The sequence below is a fragment of the Oryzias melastigma genome, linkage group LG19 (genome assembly GCF_002922805.2).
Source record: "Oryzias melastigma strain HK-1 linkage group LG19, ASM292280v2, whole genome shotgun sequence".
NCBI classification, from domain to species: domain Eukaryota; kingdom Metazoa; phylum Chordata; class Actinopteri; order Beloniformes; family Adrianichthyidae; genus Oryzias; species Oryzias melastigma.
Window position 1 is genome coordinate 22,161,820 of NC_050530.1, and position 17,835 is coordinate 22,179,654.

Below are 17,835 nucleotides of genomic sequence, written 5' to 3' on the forward strand. Positions count from 1 at the left end.
TGAAGTGTCTTTGTGGGTCTTCAGTTTCCAAAGGTGGAATCCTGAATCCCCTTTTCAGATTCTTCTCTTCATTTTAGAAACGTTCTTGTTCAGAATTCTGATTTTTCACAGTACATGCTTCAACACTCCGCCTCCAACCACATGTTTGAAGGAGCCAAGTGAGTGTAAAGAGAATCAGCAGGAGACCTGGAGCTGGCCTACATCACGGCTACTGTCGGCCTGAAGGACGCGTCTGCCTGGACTCCCGCTGGGAAACACAAACAGGAATCTGAGGTCTTGCCTTGTGTTGACCGACTCCCCGCTCCGTTGGTGGACCTCTCCATCTTCTGTCCAGCTTTCCTCTGAGCCTGTGTGGGCCTCTGCTGGAGCGCGGGGTGCCGTCTGTCCCGCAGACCGTTGTTGTGCATCCCGGAGGCTTTTACGGCATTCGTTGTTCCCGCTTCACTCCCTGCTGGATGACATCTCTTCAAGGGTCACCTCCCTGCAGAACGGAGGGAAACAGACACCGTGAAGGCGCGTGCTGTTTGCACGTCACAGTCAAAAACTTCTAAACTGCTACCTTTAAAGAGCCAGAGTTAACAGAGTTTAAACAAGCATGAAACACATTTGCGAGTTTCCATTTGAGTAGAGAAAGGCCTTGATGGTGCCAGGAGCTGGACTGAAGCCATGTTTATAGTCAGAGTGCAGCTCAAAGCAGAGGAAGCACAATGGATTCAACAAGAGACAGAAAAAAAAAGATTTGACTTCACCTTATTTCTCACAAATGACTCCACAACAACTAGATTTGACAGGACTTTAAATGAACAAGAAATGGACGACAAAAAGCACAACAAACAACAGCATTATGCTTAGCAGATAAACATGTAATCAAAAAGGTAAAAAATAAAAGAGTTCAGTGAATCCAGTTCTGCTGTTTCACAAACCTACAACAGCTCAGAACACAACAAAACAAGAATTTATGTCCTCAGTCTGCTGTTCCTGAAGGTTCATGAAAGATCTGGAGGAGAGGAACCTGTGAAATAGGCACAGACTGCGTTTTTTCTGGGACTGGAGCTCCCATGATGCTTTGTGCAGATGTCTCCATCATTACCAGGTACTTTTGATAAGAACCAATATCTGATGTAGTGTTATTAACTTCAAAAACGCAATTACTAAAGGTAAAAAAAAAATACTTTTTTGGAGTAATTAGTCCAACACTAACAGGAAAATTCCTGTATACAGTATTTCTTCAAGTAGTCGCAGGTCTCTGATTGACTCCAGTGAACGCCGGGTCTAACAGGTGCTTGTTGCGGTTAAACATTGATCTCTGATGCCTCATTTCCACTGAGCGGTCCAGACCAAACTGGACGTTTGAGCGTTTCCATTACAAAATGGACCAGTTAAGCAGGACCAACTGGAAACATTTCTGGTCCCCCTGTTAGGTCCATAGAAAAATGGAATGGAGCCATTAGGGCGGAGCTTCTATCGTTACACGATGTAACTCATTGATTGTTGGAAAGGTTTTACTTCAACAGCAAAAGTCCGATCAGCGCATTTTCCAGATCCAAACTGAGAGTTTTGTCCTCTTTTTAACTGATTGTTTATGTGACACCATTTTTTTCTTTTTCTCCAAGTATAAAGATGTTGTTAACCGTTGTTCTATCTTATGGGGTCCAGATGACCCTAGCCTTCAATTGACGTTATCCCTCTCATGACAAATGTGGACCTAGGTGGACATGATTTCACCAGAACCAATCAAAGAATCATTGAGAAAAAAAGTTCAGTCTTGTGGGGCCCAGATGACCCCACTCTCAACGCCAAATAGCTAGGATGGCACGAGGGTTAAAACTATGATTGTCTGTCTCGTAGCTTTGTTTTTTTGCACCAACAGACTCCTCTTAAAGCTCCTGGCAAACTGTGCCATCTGAAAACTTATAAAAATATGTCTAAATGCGCTTGAATTTTAATGAGGACCAATACCCGGACTACAGCTGATAGAAGATAAGCTAATATTGGAGTTAAACTACCAAGTCAAACTATTCCTAAACTGGAGTCAGTTTATATCACAAAACAAAACTGATTGCAATGGAAAATCAGCGCGCGCCGCATGATAAGTGCTGCCATTAGCAGAGAAACAGTATGACCCAGGCAGTAGAATACAGTAGAACCCCACTTTAATGATGTGCAATTTGCTTTCTATGAAGACGTCTGAGCACCACAGTATGAAAAAAAAAAATGCCATAAAGGAACTGTGCGGCTCACCATGCCCATGAGTTTCAACCGAAGGGATGTTTTATTCTTCCATCTACATCCAAGAACCAAAAATACAACCTGACTGCAGCCAAAATCTGATAAATACATGATAAATGAGATCAGAAACAGGCAAATCGAGTGATAGATGAAAGTGCTGGCAATGGAAAGAAAACAAACCATAACTGTTATTCATAGCTAATAGTGATAGTAATGTAATCTGACTCCAGGAAGTAAGTTTATGAAGTCTGTGGTTCAGAATTGGGTACATATAGACAGAAACATGTGCTCAACTTTTTCTCTATCAAAAACACACTTGGATCGTAGGATTGGTAATGTGGCATTAACAAAACTGGAATTTCTTTCCTCACAATTTTATACACTCTTGCAATAAAAATGATCAGCATGATTTCAGCTGATACAACTGAAGCTGAAACACTCTGCTATCAAAATGTCTCGAAATTGAGTCATGGCAACTGGATTGATTTTTTTTCTTGGTTTTAAGTGGGAATAAACTGAAGAAACTTATGGTGGCCCTGAAGGGTCACAACACAACACATAGGTTAACATATATGTAGGCGTCCTTCAACACTTTTTTATGTTGGTCAGCATGTAAAGATAAGAGTACATTTCTACTTCTAGTCCCGTTGTTCACAAAAGAAGTCTTCAGTGTCTCACCAGGGCAGCCAATGCGACTTCTACGTTGGTGAGACTACAAACCTTGAATGTGTGAAAACTCTTTACTGACACAGTTATAAACATTTCTAATAGTGCGTACAAACAGTTAGTCAACAATTTTTACTTCTGAGGATTTTACGACCTCTTGTGTATTTCCTTTGCAGCTCACCAACTGTGACGTAACTTCCTGTTAGCTGCTTAGAATACAAGCAGTGCAACTTCCGCTTTGACATAAAGTGTTGAGACCCTAAATTGTTTTGTTGTGGCTGGATTTTCTCATGTGTTATGGCGTAAATTCCTGCCAGGATTGACACAGATCACACAAAAAATAGACCAGATACTGAAACGACTGCTGCACCCCGCGAGCCGGCCGTGGACGACCGTGGCGCTTTGCGTCTGGTGTGAACTACACTATAGGTTAACAAGGATGCAGAATGGAAGCGGCCTCCGTTCCACGCCTCTTTGCAACGCTTCCACGTCCGGTGTGAACGCGGTGAAAGTCACAGAAAACCAAGAAAAACAGACAAATCAAATGGACTTTAAACCTTCTCGACGTTCATCCCTCATTTAAAGGTGCTGATAAATTTCTAACCAAATACAAAAATAAACATAAGTGTCCACATCTGGATGGTTTGTACTGCAGTTGGATTATTTCTGAGCTGCATTCATAGTTGTTTATTGTTTACCTAAGCTTGAGCGATAGAACAACATATGTTTTGATCGTATTAATCTAGTATCAATAGTATCGATACTAAGGTGAAGAATTGATACTAGCATGATGAGATCAATACTTTTGTAGGGTTGGACACCGAAGTTCAGTTCCAAGTAGGAACCGTTATGATTTGCGCGGTTCTACCGAAACCGAAAGATGCGGCTGCAAACGGTGCCGGATTTCGGTTCCAAATTGAAGATTCATTTGTCTGTGGACATGTCAGTCACTTGTACTCCCTTCTGATTCTTTACGATTCAGCCTATCTATTTACTTTCTTGTCTTTGTGGGCGGGCTCATATAAAACCGCCGAGATGGTCGGCTTCCGCAACGTCGGTGGGCGGGACTTTCGCTGTGAATAGTGGAGTTTCCGCAATTTTTAATCAACGCTGGAGCCCCATCCCAAAATGAAACAATGAATCGTTTCCTCCTTGTTGGGCTGCTAATAGCAGAAAGCTCGGCTCGGCTCCGCCCACCACCACAGCGGGTCGTCATCATCTGCTGCGCTTTGCAGCCGTGTGATTGACATTTATCTTCCGCCTTATTTTATTGAAATAAAATATTGCTTTTGCCCAAAAACAACTGCAAATAAATGCCACATTCCTGATTTAATTTAATAAAATGTCAGGCTAAAATTTCAAGGACGTTTAAGTTTATTTAAGACGGAGTTTTATATTATGCTTTATATTACGTGCGCACAGCTGCACGGCAGAAGGGAGTCTGCGCTTGTTTGAAGCCGTTCTGCTTTGGGTTTAGGAAAATAAAGGCATTATTTTTTATTACTGAAGTACCGCAATAAGCACCGAAAGGGAACCGAAACCGAAACAAAAGAACCGCGGTAGCACCGGAACCGCATCAGAACCCATCGGTGCCCAACCCTATACTTTTGTCGCAGTTTTTCTTCAATTCGTACAGTCAAGAGCTTACTTACGGAATTCATGCAAGTGCAGCGTCTATCTGTCTGCAGAGTCGCCAGATTGAGCAAAAGGGACCCCCAATTTGAGAAAAACCCACCTACTTTATGCAGGAAACTTTAGGTGTGTTGTTTATATTTTTATTTTTTTGTCTTTTTTGTTTATTTTCTTTTTTACTAGTTTTTTTTAATTTATGTTTGTGGTGCTGTTATACTTACACTTTTGCAACAATTTTGCCATTGTTTTAATTTTTTCACCAGTTAATCTTCTGATTAAATTGGTATTATGCCAATTATTAACATAAATGTTCTATATTTGATGTATGTTCAGTATCTATTGCTGTAATTAGTTAATAAAGTCTCAGTTCTGTCCTTTATTATACACTTAATTAACAACAAAATGTGTATTTCAGATATTATTCTATATTCAAACTTTTCTTTATCAATATTGGTGATACTAGCCCTGTAATTACTTGGTATCAGATCAAAACTCAAATTCCCAGTATTTTCCCCCATTGATCATTGACTGTGTATGCCAACTGGACTGAGTGACCCCTCCCACTGGAGTTCCAAACAGGAAGTCTTGTTGGTTCCAATAAGCAAAAAGAGAGAAATAAACAACCATTCTATTAGCCAAAATACCCATTCTTTCTCTGATACATTTGTTCTAACATCTTCTTGATTATCTTATTTTTTAATGATATATCTTCTTTATTCAAAAGTATTTAAGTTATAAACTGACCAATCAGATGCCTGGATAAAAGTCCGTGGTCTCACTCTGAGTCTGTTTTTAGTGAATCCCACACAACATTACGATGAAAGCGTTTTCATGGCATGACCTCTTGTAAAAGCTCAAACGAAGATGCCCCTGTGCTTTTCCTGGATTAGGATCCAGCATTCTGGGAAGCCGTGCTGAGGACGCTGCATCTCCTCAGACCATATCTTGACACAGAGATAACACGCAGGCCGGGCTGGACACCACGCTGACATAAACATCAGCCCATGCAAACAATAACAGACCTGTGCATTTACCTCAGAAACAAGACAACAGGGGCAGGAAATCACGGTCGGTTAAAAGGCCAGAGCAAATAGAGACTCCCCCTCCCAGAACCAGGAGGAACCTCTTTAATGAAGCCTTAACTGATGGGCCCGCTCCAAAAGCCCACCCAGAGACACGCCGACAATTTATGCCACTGTGACAGCAGCACTGAGAACATGCAGAGGAAAACAAAGAAAGTCCAAAGCGACACCTGGGTTCAAGTTTCTGTTTCATCTCAACTCACATGATGATAGGATATCGCGGAATCTGTTTCATATGACTCAAGATTGTCTGGAAAATAAAGCATCTCCACTTTGGGGGCTTGATGGAAAATATGGAGATTAAAAAAGGGAAAGCAAAGCTTTTCAAAGGGTCAGGTTATTGTCTGATGCTATCCCATGAGTGGTGGCCTGTATCACTGTATCAACACAGCTAGAGTCAAGACACGTGGCATTTAAAGCTGCATCGCGATGAGCTGATAGCTCAACCCAATAAACACGCTTTCATTATCTGCTCCTCTCCTAATGACTCAGAGATTTAAGGCGATCTGTGACGATGGACCGCCACTCGTCTGGTCAGCTTTACTGCACAATGGGCTGTTGCACTTTATTACATAGCAGTCTTTGGGTAATTGGTTACAGGCCTTGGATGGGTCACACACATACCTTTACCCAAAGCGTTTAACCCCAAGTCATTCTTCAGGATTTGTCTTCTCAACTTTTTAATGTTTCCTCATGAACCGTACATGGAATATAAAATTTTTAGACCATGGATGAGCCGTGGATAGGACATGTTCATGTACATTTTTTCCTATGAGCTTATTGTGGGCGACAGGTCATAGAGAACACTTGTCAGTCAACCAGGAGCCAGTACTCGAACCTTACTAATGACTAGAGTGCAGCATAAGGACTCTGTACAACAGCCTCACCTTTATGCTTTGCTATAGATGTTTAACTTACATTATCCTTTGTAATACTTCACCACAGTCACAACACTCGTACAGACCATTTTCCTGACGTCCCTTGAGGAGGCTGTTCAAGCCTTAAGGCAGAGGTGTCCAAATCCATAACACACTTTAGTCACCGGCCAAACAGAATAAACATTTATTAAACACCAAAACAACATTTTGAAAATATTAAAACCATAACATTTTAACATAATTATAAACTACATATGTAGCATTACCTGTGATAATGCTAGTGTGAATGCTGTAATTAATAGCTAAAAATATTTATGAATAAAAATAAGAACGTATAACTGCAACAAAGCTAATAGCTGAAATCACTGAAGCTAATGACTAAAAACTCTGCAGCTGATAGCCAGCTAAAATATGATCTAAATGCATGAAATGCTTCTGTTTGTACCCAATCCGTTGTTGCCCAGATGATGTAATATACACAAGTCTCACTCTCAATGTTCTGACTGATGACAGAAAGGTTTAGTCCAAAATCTCACTTTTCCTGGCTCCATGCATCCTTTCCTCAAAATGATCCCTTGTCTTGTCCCCTTTGCAGAAACGTACACCCAAAGCATGATAATTACACCACCGTGCTTCAGAGTGGGTTTGGTATTGTTGGGATGAAACTCTGCATTTACCAAAGATTTCTTTTTTGGTCTCATCTGACCACGTGGCATTCTCTGAATCCTCCTCTGGATCATCTAGAGAAACTCCAGGCCTTGAGGGCCGCAGTGTCTGCATGATTTCCAGATATCTAAGCCCAGCTCATGACTGGTTACCTGGTTCAGGTGTGTCCAGCCAATGAGAACATGTTAGAGTAGGATATGCTGGAAAACATGCAGGATCACGGTCCTCAAGGCCTGGAGATGCCTTTCCCTGATCTAGATGGTCTCTGGAGAACTTTAGATGGTTCTGGAAGAGTGCTGGTTTAGGCTATCATTTGAAAGAATCCATGGAAGAATCTTGGAAGCCATATAGTTGTGTGTTACAATAGTGACTTTTGTTACTGTGGTCCCAGCTCTCTTTAAGTCTTTGACCACGTCTTCCATCATGTAGTTCAGGTCTACAATCTCCTCACTGGTGTCCTTCAACAGCTCTTTGGTCTTGGTGGAGGGGTGTGGTTTGACTGTTTAAGGGTGTGGACAGGTGTCTTAAGACAGATAACCAGTTCAATAGGTGACATTAATACAGGTAAAAGATAGAAGAACTTCCTAAATTGCCGTAGACCAGTCGCAAAACGTTTATCTTTTAAAACGTGTCTTCTTCAATATCATATTAAAGACACTTTTGAATATATTTCAAGTAGGTTTAACTTTAGATTTTATTTAGGTAGTTATGCTTCAATCATTTTGAGGATTTTTGTTCGTATTTGGTCAGCCTTCAACTTTACCAAACAGGAGGGAAACATTTACAGCAACAACAACATTCTTAAATCTCAGTGCCAACTGTTTTGATGCCCCTTGTGACAAAAGTTAAAAGAGTTCTAACCATTTTCCCTCTGAGATTCAAAGATGGAGTCATTTTTAAATATAACCATTTTCCCTGATGACTCATCAATAACAGTCTGGTTGGAAAATATTTGGAGTACCAGCTTGTTCATGCAAAATCCGAGATAAAAGTCAAGCTAAAGTGAATTCCATGTCATGAGTGGAACCTTATTGATCATTTTAATCCAAATGTTTTTTAAATCTCATCTGATGAAGTCGTGTGGTTAACCGTCAAACATTTTACGACTACACGTGAATTTCTGAACGTCTGTGATCCCCTGCTGACTCCTGCACCATGAAAGGTCTGTTTCACTAATAATTACAGAGTGAAATGAGACAAGCATTTCAGAAAACATAAACACAGAGTTTAGGCTCTTTTATTCATCTGGCAGTTTCATAGCTGGGGAAAATACTTTCACATCACTGACCTGCAAAGCTCGGCCACTGTTTACAAGTAGTCTTCTTCCTATTATAGAATACTTGTGTGTTGACAGTGTCATTACACAGTTCATGAGCCACTTCACTGCATTTGTTTTATTTAAGTTGGATGAAAACCAGAGATTGCCGTGTTTCGCGGTGAATTACAACGCTCTGGGATTCACACTGTTTCGCTCCATCAGCCCCCATATCTGATCAGCTTTTCAAAGCCGCTGGTCACATCTGGTCGGTTTCTCTCACGTTGTCTCGCTGCGCTCACACTTTCCGGGCTTCGCAGGCGACCACCAGCCAGGCTGAGGCCGAGCCAAGCGCTCAGGCTCCTTCACGGGCGAGCGGTATTTATGTTGGAGCCGGTTCAACATTTCCAAGGGATTCCTGTGAATTTATGTTGCAATCAACAAATTGGTAGAAATTCTCAAGCTCATTACCGTCATTATTTTAAATAAAGACATCTGCTTAATATTTCAATTGAGTTTATTTATAAAGCACCAATTCACATCTGAGGTCATCTCAAGACACTACAAATGTAGAAAAACCCTGAAACCAAAGCAAAAATACAATTATTTATGATTGTTATATTCCAATTTATTAAGATAGTTATAGTTTAATCTAAGTATTAACATTTTCTTTTTATTGTTTTATTTGTGGTGGTGCAGAAACCTAAAATGCCTGATATTGAGTCTCCAGTGGCTGTTTGAAAGAACTGTAATGACTGACTCCCAACATATGAGAGGATTTATGCTCGTTACTAAAAACTAGAGTTTCCCAACACCAGTCCTTGGGGAACACCGTCCTGCATTTTTTTTCTATCCCTCCAATTCATCAATGACATCCATTATCAGACTTCTGGAGAACTTTTTTTATGAGCTGAATGCGCTTTAGGCCTTAGTCACATGTATCAGAATTTTTTTTTTTTTTTGTAGAGAGGACCGCCCACATTTTAAAGAGAAGTGTGTCTTGCAGTTCCTTTGAAACTTGTGCGGTCGCCTTAAGGGACGTCATGAAAATTGAAATTGAACCATTGTCGCGCATTTGGTAAATGGATTGGAAAGTAATTGAGGGGTAATGAAAGTTAGACACACTTGGGACATGCAGGTGATGCTGTACTAGTCGTTAGAAAGGTGCGAACCCTGGCTTCTTATTAAATTTCTAATAGTCAGGCTGCACACAAGGAGCGCATATTTGTCACTTGAACCGCACTAATGTGCCTTTTGCTCAATGCACAGGATTTTGGGAGCAGTTTATAAAATTAAACATCCTTATGAAATGCCTGCATCTCATCTACTTGATGTGCAGAAACATTTTCTCTCTACAGACTCACCAAGCACGCCCCATACCTTTTTTTTCACAGCCCGTATCCACTGTAAGGGTAGTTGTGACTGGGGCAAAAGCAGGACAACAAGGAGAACTTGCAGGTCCGTGTTCCCGATGGACCAGGGTTGGACTAGAGCAGAGTCTGCAACCTTTAGCAATAAAAGAGCCATTTGGGTTTGTTTTCTACTGATCAAAACTTAGTAAGAGCCATAAACTCTCATTTTGATACTGCAATGCATTCATCACAATGTATTTTTTAATAATAAAAACTAATTATGCTTTTGTGGGATGAATAAAAACAGAAATATAAACATTTTCTCAACCTGTGAAATTATTTTTTACGTTTGACAGAAGCTTGTATGATTTCCTTTCAAAATAAAAGACGCCCTGTGCCAGACTGGATCATCCCAGTGCAGCTCTGGACAGCATAATATAATATGTGCTTCAAATTAATAAAGGATCAGACTTTTTAGCATTTGAAATCGTTGTATTCTAGACGAAGCAAAGAGGAAACTCTTCAAGTCAGCAGGAATGTAAAAAGCTACATAATTTATCTTCAAGGTGCACCTAAGCCATAAATTTCTAAATTTAACTAATCTAAATTAATTAAATGCTAAATTATTGACCATTACTTGAAAAAAATACATTTTTTAACTTTAGCCAGAGAGCCACTATGGAGCGGTAAAAGAGCCACAAGTGGTTCTGGAGCTGCAGGTTACAGACCCCTGAACTAGAGAAAAAGCTGAATGAACTTGCCTTGGAAGACCAGATCTAGGATTTTGAGCTCCAGCACTGACACTGAAGCTTCTTTTTGGTAAAATGCACCTGTTTCAGGTGTTTAGAAGCTGGTTGAGGAAGATTAGCTGGAAAAAGAATTAAGACAATACCACAACCCCTTAAAACTGGAATTAAACTCATGACTCGCCAACAGCAAGAATGTAGACTATTTCAAACAGTTGGCACAATTAAAAAGGACGCCGTCCATACGTGACTACAAAATCAGGGTCCCTGACCAGTCAAAGTTCAACTAGTTTAACTTCCAATGGGCGTTCAGTAGCTGTGCGTTTTGTATGTAGAGCTAGAATATGGTCATAGAAACTTGTGTCGCTACCTGTAAACTCTGAAGCCTGAAACGTGCATATAGGCATGTTTACAAAGTCTATTCAACGGTAGTGGTCGCTTTATCATGCGTTGCTGAGGATGCTGTGAATGTAGCTTAAGATGTGAGACCTCACTTAGCCTTGCAAAAAGGAACCGATTGGGTTTGTCCACAGTTTCTGTGGTGACCGCCCAAGTGCTTGCCCACGTTGGCTTAAGTGGACACTCAGTGGGTAGGCTCACTATGCTAGCCAGCCTCCCAGTGGACAGCGCATGCTAGCGAGCTCTGCTGTAGCAAGCTAGCAAGCTCAACTGTTGCGAGTTAGCGAGCTTTGCTGTAGCAAATTAGCTAGCTCTGCTGTAGAGCGCTTTGTTGTAACGAGTTTCGGTGTATCAAGTTAGCGAGCTCTGCTGTAGCGAACTAGGAAGCTCTGTTGTTGTGTAAACTCCGCTGTATTGAGCTACTGAGCTCCGTTGTAGCTAGCTCTGTTGTAGTGAGCTAGCGAGCTCCGCAGTATCGAGCTAGTGAACCCTGCTGTAGTGAGCTAGCAAGCTCCGTTGTAGCTAGCTCCATTGTATTGTTGTGAGCTAGCGAGCTCCATTGTAGCTAGCGATGTTATAGTGAGCTAGTAACCTCCGTTGTATCTAGCTAGCGAGCCTCGTTGTAGTGAGCTAGCGAGCTCCATTTTTGCTAGCTCTGTTGTAGTGAGCTAGCGAGCTCTGTTGTAGTAAGCTAGCAAGCCCCGCTGTATGGAGCTAGCAAGCTTCATTTTAGCTAGCGCTGTTGTAGTGAGCTAGCGAGCTCCGTTGTAGCAGGCTTCAATGTAGCAAGCTAGCAAACTCCGCTGTAGTGATCTAGCGAACTCCACTTTCTACCGGGCGGGTGGGTTGGGTTCTAAGCCAACCCACTGAGTCCCCACTTAAGCCAATGTTGGCAACACAGATGAAGCCCACAGTTTCTTCCCCTTTTTAAACCCTATGGGCCCACCTGGCCTTGCTGGCTGGGCAGTAGATATGGAAACTCCATCTTCTAGGTAGAGCCAGTAGGAGTCATCATGACCGTTTGGGGTCAGAGAGGGAAAGAACGACACAAAAACAAAAAGCTCATTAGCATGTTTAGCGTTCTTTGGTGCTGTGAGCTGCTGCACCGAGTCTGCTTAGTCGCAACTTCCACAGATTCCACGCGTTGCTTTCATCTCAGAGGCCTTCCAGCAACACTGACTGACCTCTTTGCACCTTCATCAGGCCAGTCGCTAATCTCCTATAACTTCAGCATCCCGTCCAGCATCCTCATGTCTCCCGCTGGTTTAATCCAGAAGCATGATAATACTTAGCAGAGTGGAATGTGGGGCTGCATCTGTGATGGGTGACATGCAGTATTTAAACGAGACGATGTGCACATGGACGGGTCCAGAAGAATGCTTTCATCCTCCTGCGATTGCAGTGAGGAGCGAAGGTCTCAGGTCCGGTCCGGTCCGGTCTGGTCCGGTCACGCCTCAGGTGGCATTTTGCAAGTTTGTCTGACAGTAAACAGACTCCAGAATAATGTGGAGGACTCGGCAGCGTGTTCGTGCCACTTTGGTTCTGACAGGCTGCTGGTAAACTCGTTCTCAACAGGGTTTGGGCAGCGCCAGAGCTCTGATAAAAATATTTACTTAATTCTCCAAAGTGACTTATGGCAACTCTGGGGACTGAACAGAATGTCGCGAGTGTCACGGCGTCAGGTGCCACAGTCTGTGTAAATATGCTGGTTTATAGGAAAATCATTGAAACTCTGCCGGTGACCCCTCTTTTCTAATGGAAACTACAGCAGAGGTGGGGGGTGGGGTCGCGGCGTGGCAGTCAGCTGTCATGTGACAGACAAGACAACACTGTAAAAGACTGCAGGCCCCCCCGCCCCCGTCCCCGAGCCCAGCCCTTTCTCAGCCTGTAAACAGAGCCCGGCTTTTGAAGAAGCATCCAGAAAGGAAAGCCTTTGGTCTTTTTTTGTCATACATTTAAGGGATTTGTGTTGTTTGGTTTGCACAAACTCAAAAGTTCAAGTACATGATGGCAAAAGAATGAAAAAACAGGATAAAACCAGATTATAAACTCTCCTCCAGCCTCACCTCATTCTGGGATTTATTACAGTAAACGGGATTATTGAGCAAATTCATTTAAAACTGTGTTAAACAATCCCAGCATTTTTTTGTTACTTTAACCTATTTTATGGCCAACTCGGTTTAGTCTAGAAGAGCCCTAAAAGCAGCGGGTGACAGCTGACGAATACACAGAGCGGCTGTAACGTATGGCAGCAAGGGCGTCAAAGAAAGGTCAGAGGTCAGATGCTTCAAATATACAAGAACAGGCTGCAACAACCGGCTGGTTGAACATCTTGAAAGAGCAAAGCAATATCATATCTTTTCTGGAACGCGCCGACACATGTTCCGCTGTTCAACTGAAGGAAAATATTATACCAACAACCATTTTGAAACAAAACAAGAATAAAAAAAATACCTTAGTAAATATTTACAATAGGTTTCAACTACGACTCATCTAAATAATCAAGGAAGAGTTTCGTGATGCTTAAACGTGTTTCTAAATTCCTTCAAAGTGACCTGAAGTCTCTTTAAGTATTGAAAGACTTTGTTACTCAGTTCTGAGACAAACATCTGATCACACACCTGATGATTCTGTTCACATGCAAACAAAAAAGCTGATTTGCGTCTCCAAATACTCAAAGAACAGGACATTTTAAAAACCTAACCTTTATTTAACCAGGTGAAACCCATTGAGATCAGGATCTTATCTTTAAGGTGACTTGACAAGTTTTTAGTGACTGATGACAGGAGCATGGGGCGTTCAAGGGGCCACTTCCAAAGAAAGTGTATATATTTATCCATTAAACCAGACCAGAATGACCACCTAGAGAAACTGAATTCCTGCATCAGAGACATTAAGACCTGGATGACAATTAATTACCTCCTCCTAAACCCAGAAAAAACTGAGGTCATGATACTGGGTCCTAAACACCTGAGAGATGCTCTCTCAGATCAGATAGTCTCCCTGGATGGTGTAAATGTTGCCTCCAATTCTTCAGTCAGAAACTTAGGGGTTTTATTTGACCAGGATTTATCATTTAAGGCTCACATATCTCAAGCTTGTAAAACTGCATTTTTTCACCTACGTAATATCGCTAAGATTAAAAATATGTTATCTAAAAGTGATGCTGAAAAACTCATCCTTGCATTTGTTACGTCTAGACTGGATTACTGTAACTCTTTACTGATAGCATACCCTAAAAGTTCTTTAAAAAGTCTTCAGCTTGTCCAGAATGCAGCAGCAAGATTGTTAGCAGGAACTAGTAGAAGAGAACACATCACTCCTGTGTTAGCCTCTCTCCACTGGCTACCAGTTGAATCCAGGATCAAGTTCAAAATCCTCCTGTTAACCTATAAGGCTCTGAATGGTGTGGCCCCATCCTATATTAGAGATCTCATAGTTCCTTACCAACCAGTCAGAACACTTCGTTCACAAAATGCTGGACTGCTTGTAGTTCCTAGAATTTCCAAAAGTACAGTTGGAGGTAGAACCTTCAGCCATCAAGCTCCTGTTCTATGGAATAAGCTCCCAGCTCATGTCAGAGAGGCAGGTACAGTTTCTACCTTCAAAACTAGCCTTAAAACATTCCTCTTTGGACAGGCATTCTGCCAGACTAGCTAGTAATCAGAGAATATTCCCTCTTCTGTGTCCTTGTGAGGCTAGATTAATATTGATGCATTTAAATGTAAATTTAATTTTCCATCATCGTTATTTTTCACATCAGCTCTGGGGTTCTGTTCTCTATTCTCATTAAATTCTCCTCTCTTCTACTCTTTATGTATTTAGTTCTCCGTGATTTTGTTTGGTGCAGTTCGATTCACATGTTGTTGGGTGAGTTATGCCTCCATATGTGAAGGGATTGTTGACACCTGGACTAAAGATCTGCTGTAACTGTTTTCTGATCTTTCACAAAAGCATCCTTACTGAACAACCGCCTAGCAATGACACTGACGGCAACAACTACGAGAGATAACCAGAATGTTTGACGGTTGAATTACGCAGATGTTTAATTCAAACACTTAAGATGTTTGGTGGAATAATATTGGTTAAAAAATAAAAGTGGTTTGTTGGATAATGGAATAAAGTTTAACTAAACTCACGTTTTTGCTTCTGTGGTTGGTTAGTGCGCCTTGTGTACGAGTTGAGTACAGAAACAGACCCCCTAGTTAAGACTGCGCCTTATAATATGTTTTTTGGTTATGTGATTCGTTTTTTAAGCACTTAAGACATCACATTTTTGGTTTTATTACCAAGTAGTCATTTTCATTTTGACTTTTATTTCTCTGTCAGATAAATACAACAGGCATATCAAAGAACAGCCCTTGTCCTGAGGAGTTAAATCACGGAGCTAGCACTTAGCTTAGCATAGTTAGCAGCTGTTGTGCAGCCGTCTGTCTCTCGAAAAGCTTCACATAAAAAAGAAACAAAAACTCTTCTGTTGAAATGCCTTTAAAGGTGTTTGGTACGTTAAAACAACTCAATAGAGTAGGTCAGTCAGTTTACAGCGTTAAAGCGTTATTGATCCCTGAATCTGTGATTACATCGCTAGCTTGTTTGTTTGTTTGTTTATATTAGCCTCTGGTTTAAACTGCTGCCAAATTCTGCTGTGTTTTACAGCAACAACATATTCTAATCTGTTCATGACATGCTGATATCTAGTGGAGTATTTATCCAAAATAATTAGATTGAAATATAAAGCACTGATCATAATAAGAATTAATGAAATATCCGATATTGATCGGGGGAAAAACTCAGATACTGATTGAGTCATCAACCATGTAACCGCCCCGATTTCTGATCAATCAGGGACATCTTAATTTTTATCACCGTTCTACCGTTGCAGATGATCAGAGAGTGAGCTTTAATGAACCAAAGTGACAGGAATTTAAGCTACAAGTTAACATTTCACTCATAAGCTCTAGTCAAGATGTAAGCTTTTATATATATTTCATTCATAAAAACATTCTCCTGTAGCAGCATCACTTCTTTCCGCTCCGTCTCTCACTCACTCATGCTGGTCAGGTTAGGGTTAACTATCAGTGGTTGTTTATAAATCAGATTTTCCTCCTGAGAATTATGTGAAAGGCAAAAATCTTTGTTCTGTTTTGATTTTTTCCTGAGCATAAATAGAAAAATGTCCCCTTATCTACCCTAACGGCTTTGAAAAAGCAGATCATCCTTCAGTATATTTTAGGGTAACTTGCCCTTTCTAAAAATTCATCTTTGTGAGCGACCTTTTGTGTTATTATTAACAATATTTCTAATAAATCAGCACAAAAATATCTCCTTACATTTAATGTTTATTTACGAACTAGCAATCTCTGGTGATGGCCAGAAGTCAATCTGACTCCTCAAACAAAAACTTCAGGTGAAATATCATACAGGTACTCTACTATTCCTCTGATACAACACAAGAAATACTTTATAGTTACTGATTATTCTTAATATTGTCCACTCATGAACAACAAACATGGGGTAATGTTGTAACTACAGGATTCAAACAATCATTTATCAGTAAGATGGTAAACACCTGAAAACTATGGTAGCCCTGAAGTCCAAATCACACCAAAAAAAAAAAAAAAAAATCTCTCAATGCAAGAAGATCACAATGACGATTAAAAAAGCAAAACAAATAATAAAAAAAACATTACATTTTAGAAATGAAAACTAAATTCCAGTAAAACAAAGCTTACAAAAAAGTTTCTGAAAACAGAAATAGTCAGTGAAATGTTAAAAAATAAAACATTAAAAACCAAAAAAGGAAGGTATTATAGGATAACACTGATTGGACGATAAGAGGGAAAAAAAGGAGGTTTTATCTGCACTGTAGTAGAGTTGATTGAACAATCATCAAACCTTTGCAGAAATTTGAAGAAATATTGGAAATATGGGAGGATGTTGCCATTCAAAAAACTTGTTGATCAAACATCATCCAATCAGCGATGTCCCTTTTTGGGTTTCTTATTTTGTTTTGTTTTCTTAACAAGATACTTTTATTTTCTGAAGTTTTACCTTGTATTTGGTTTCATTTTTATACATCATTACACCAGTAAATCATATAATCCCAGTTTATTAGTGTTTACTGTGCTTCTGTTCAGTTCTATGATAGACGTCAGGAAGTTCAGCATCATCACACAGAATTCAATAGGAAAGAAACTGAAAAAAGGTTTTTAAGGCCCATGTTCAATCTCAAAAGGAAGGTTTCAGGACCTCAGTGGTTGTATCCTGGATTGCTCCTCAACGTTTTAGGGAAATCCCCTGGGTAGTGGTTTGGGAATCATCTCACAACAGAATTGGAGGAGGGGGAATCTGGTCTTGGACCCCCTCCCTTCCTGTCCTGGGCTGTTCTATACGGAGCACAGTTTTTGTGTTATTACTCCAGATCAAATCATTATTTAAGTGAAGTTGCCACAGACCGAAAAAAATAAATAAATGCAAAAACTTAGATTATTTCCATTTACTTTTTATTCTGATCCTGAAAGAAGTTTTGAAAGTCTTCCAGGTTCTGTTCACAACATCCGTGTTCGTCACGGGAGTTAAAGTAGCTAACTAGCATGTCTAACTAGATTGCTAAGCTAGTAGCTCAAAGCCAAATACAAAAAAAAACAAAAAAACAATTAAACTCGTTTGGAAAATCTCTTTGGGGAAAAAAGATCCAATGAGGAAACCGAAGAAGAGCCTTCGACCTCAAACTACAATTAAGCTGTTTTTTACAGAAAAAACCCTGAAGTTTCCTCGACATATGGAATTGCTGAGATAGTTCTCATGTAGCATTAGCCGCTCTGTCTAATACGCGGCGACAGACTCGACTGATTCACACGCTGATAATAAAGATGGATAGATTCATGCTTATATTATATTCAGAAAATACAAATTTTACGACAGTTGAAT

General features: G+C 40.5%; 1 long non-coding RNA gene across 1 annotated transcript in view; it reads right to left on the bottom strand.

Annotated features, from left to right (window-relative positions):
- Positions 1–286: 286 nt before the first annotated feature.
- Positions 287–17,835, bottom strand: part of LOC118600178 — a 93,294-nt gene continuing 75,745 nt past the window's right edge. The window contains exon 3 of the long non-coding RNA XR_004949751.1: positions 287–481. This is a non-coding gene — a long non-coding RNA (uncharacterized LOC118600178). The remainder of the gene's footprint in view (positions 482–17,835) is intronic.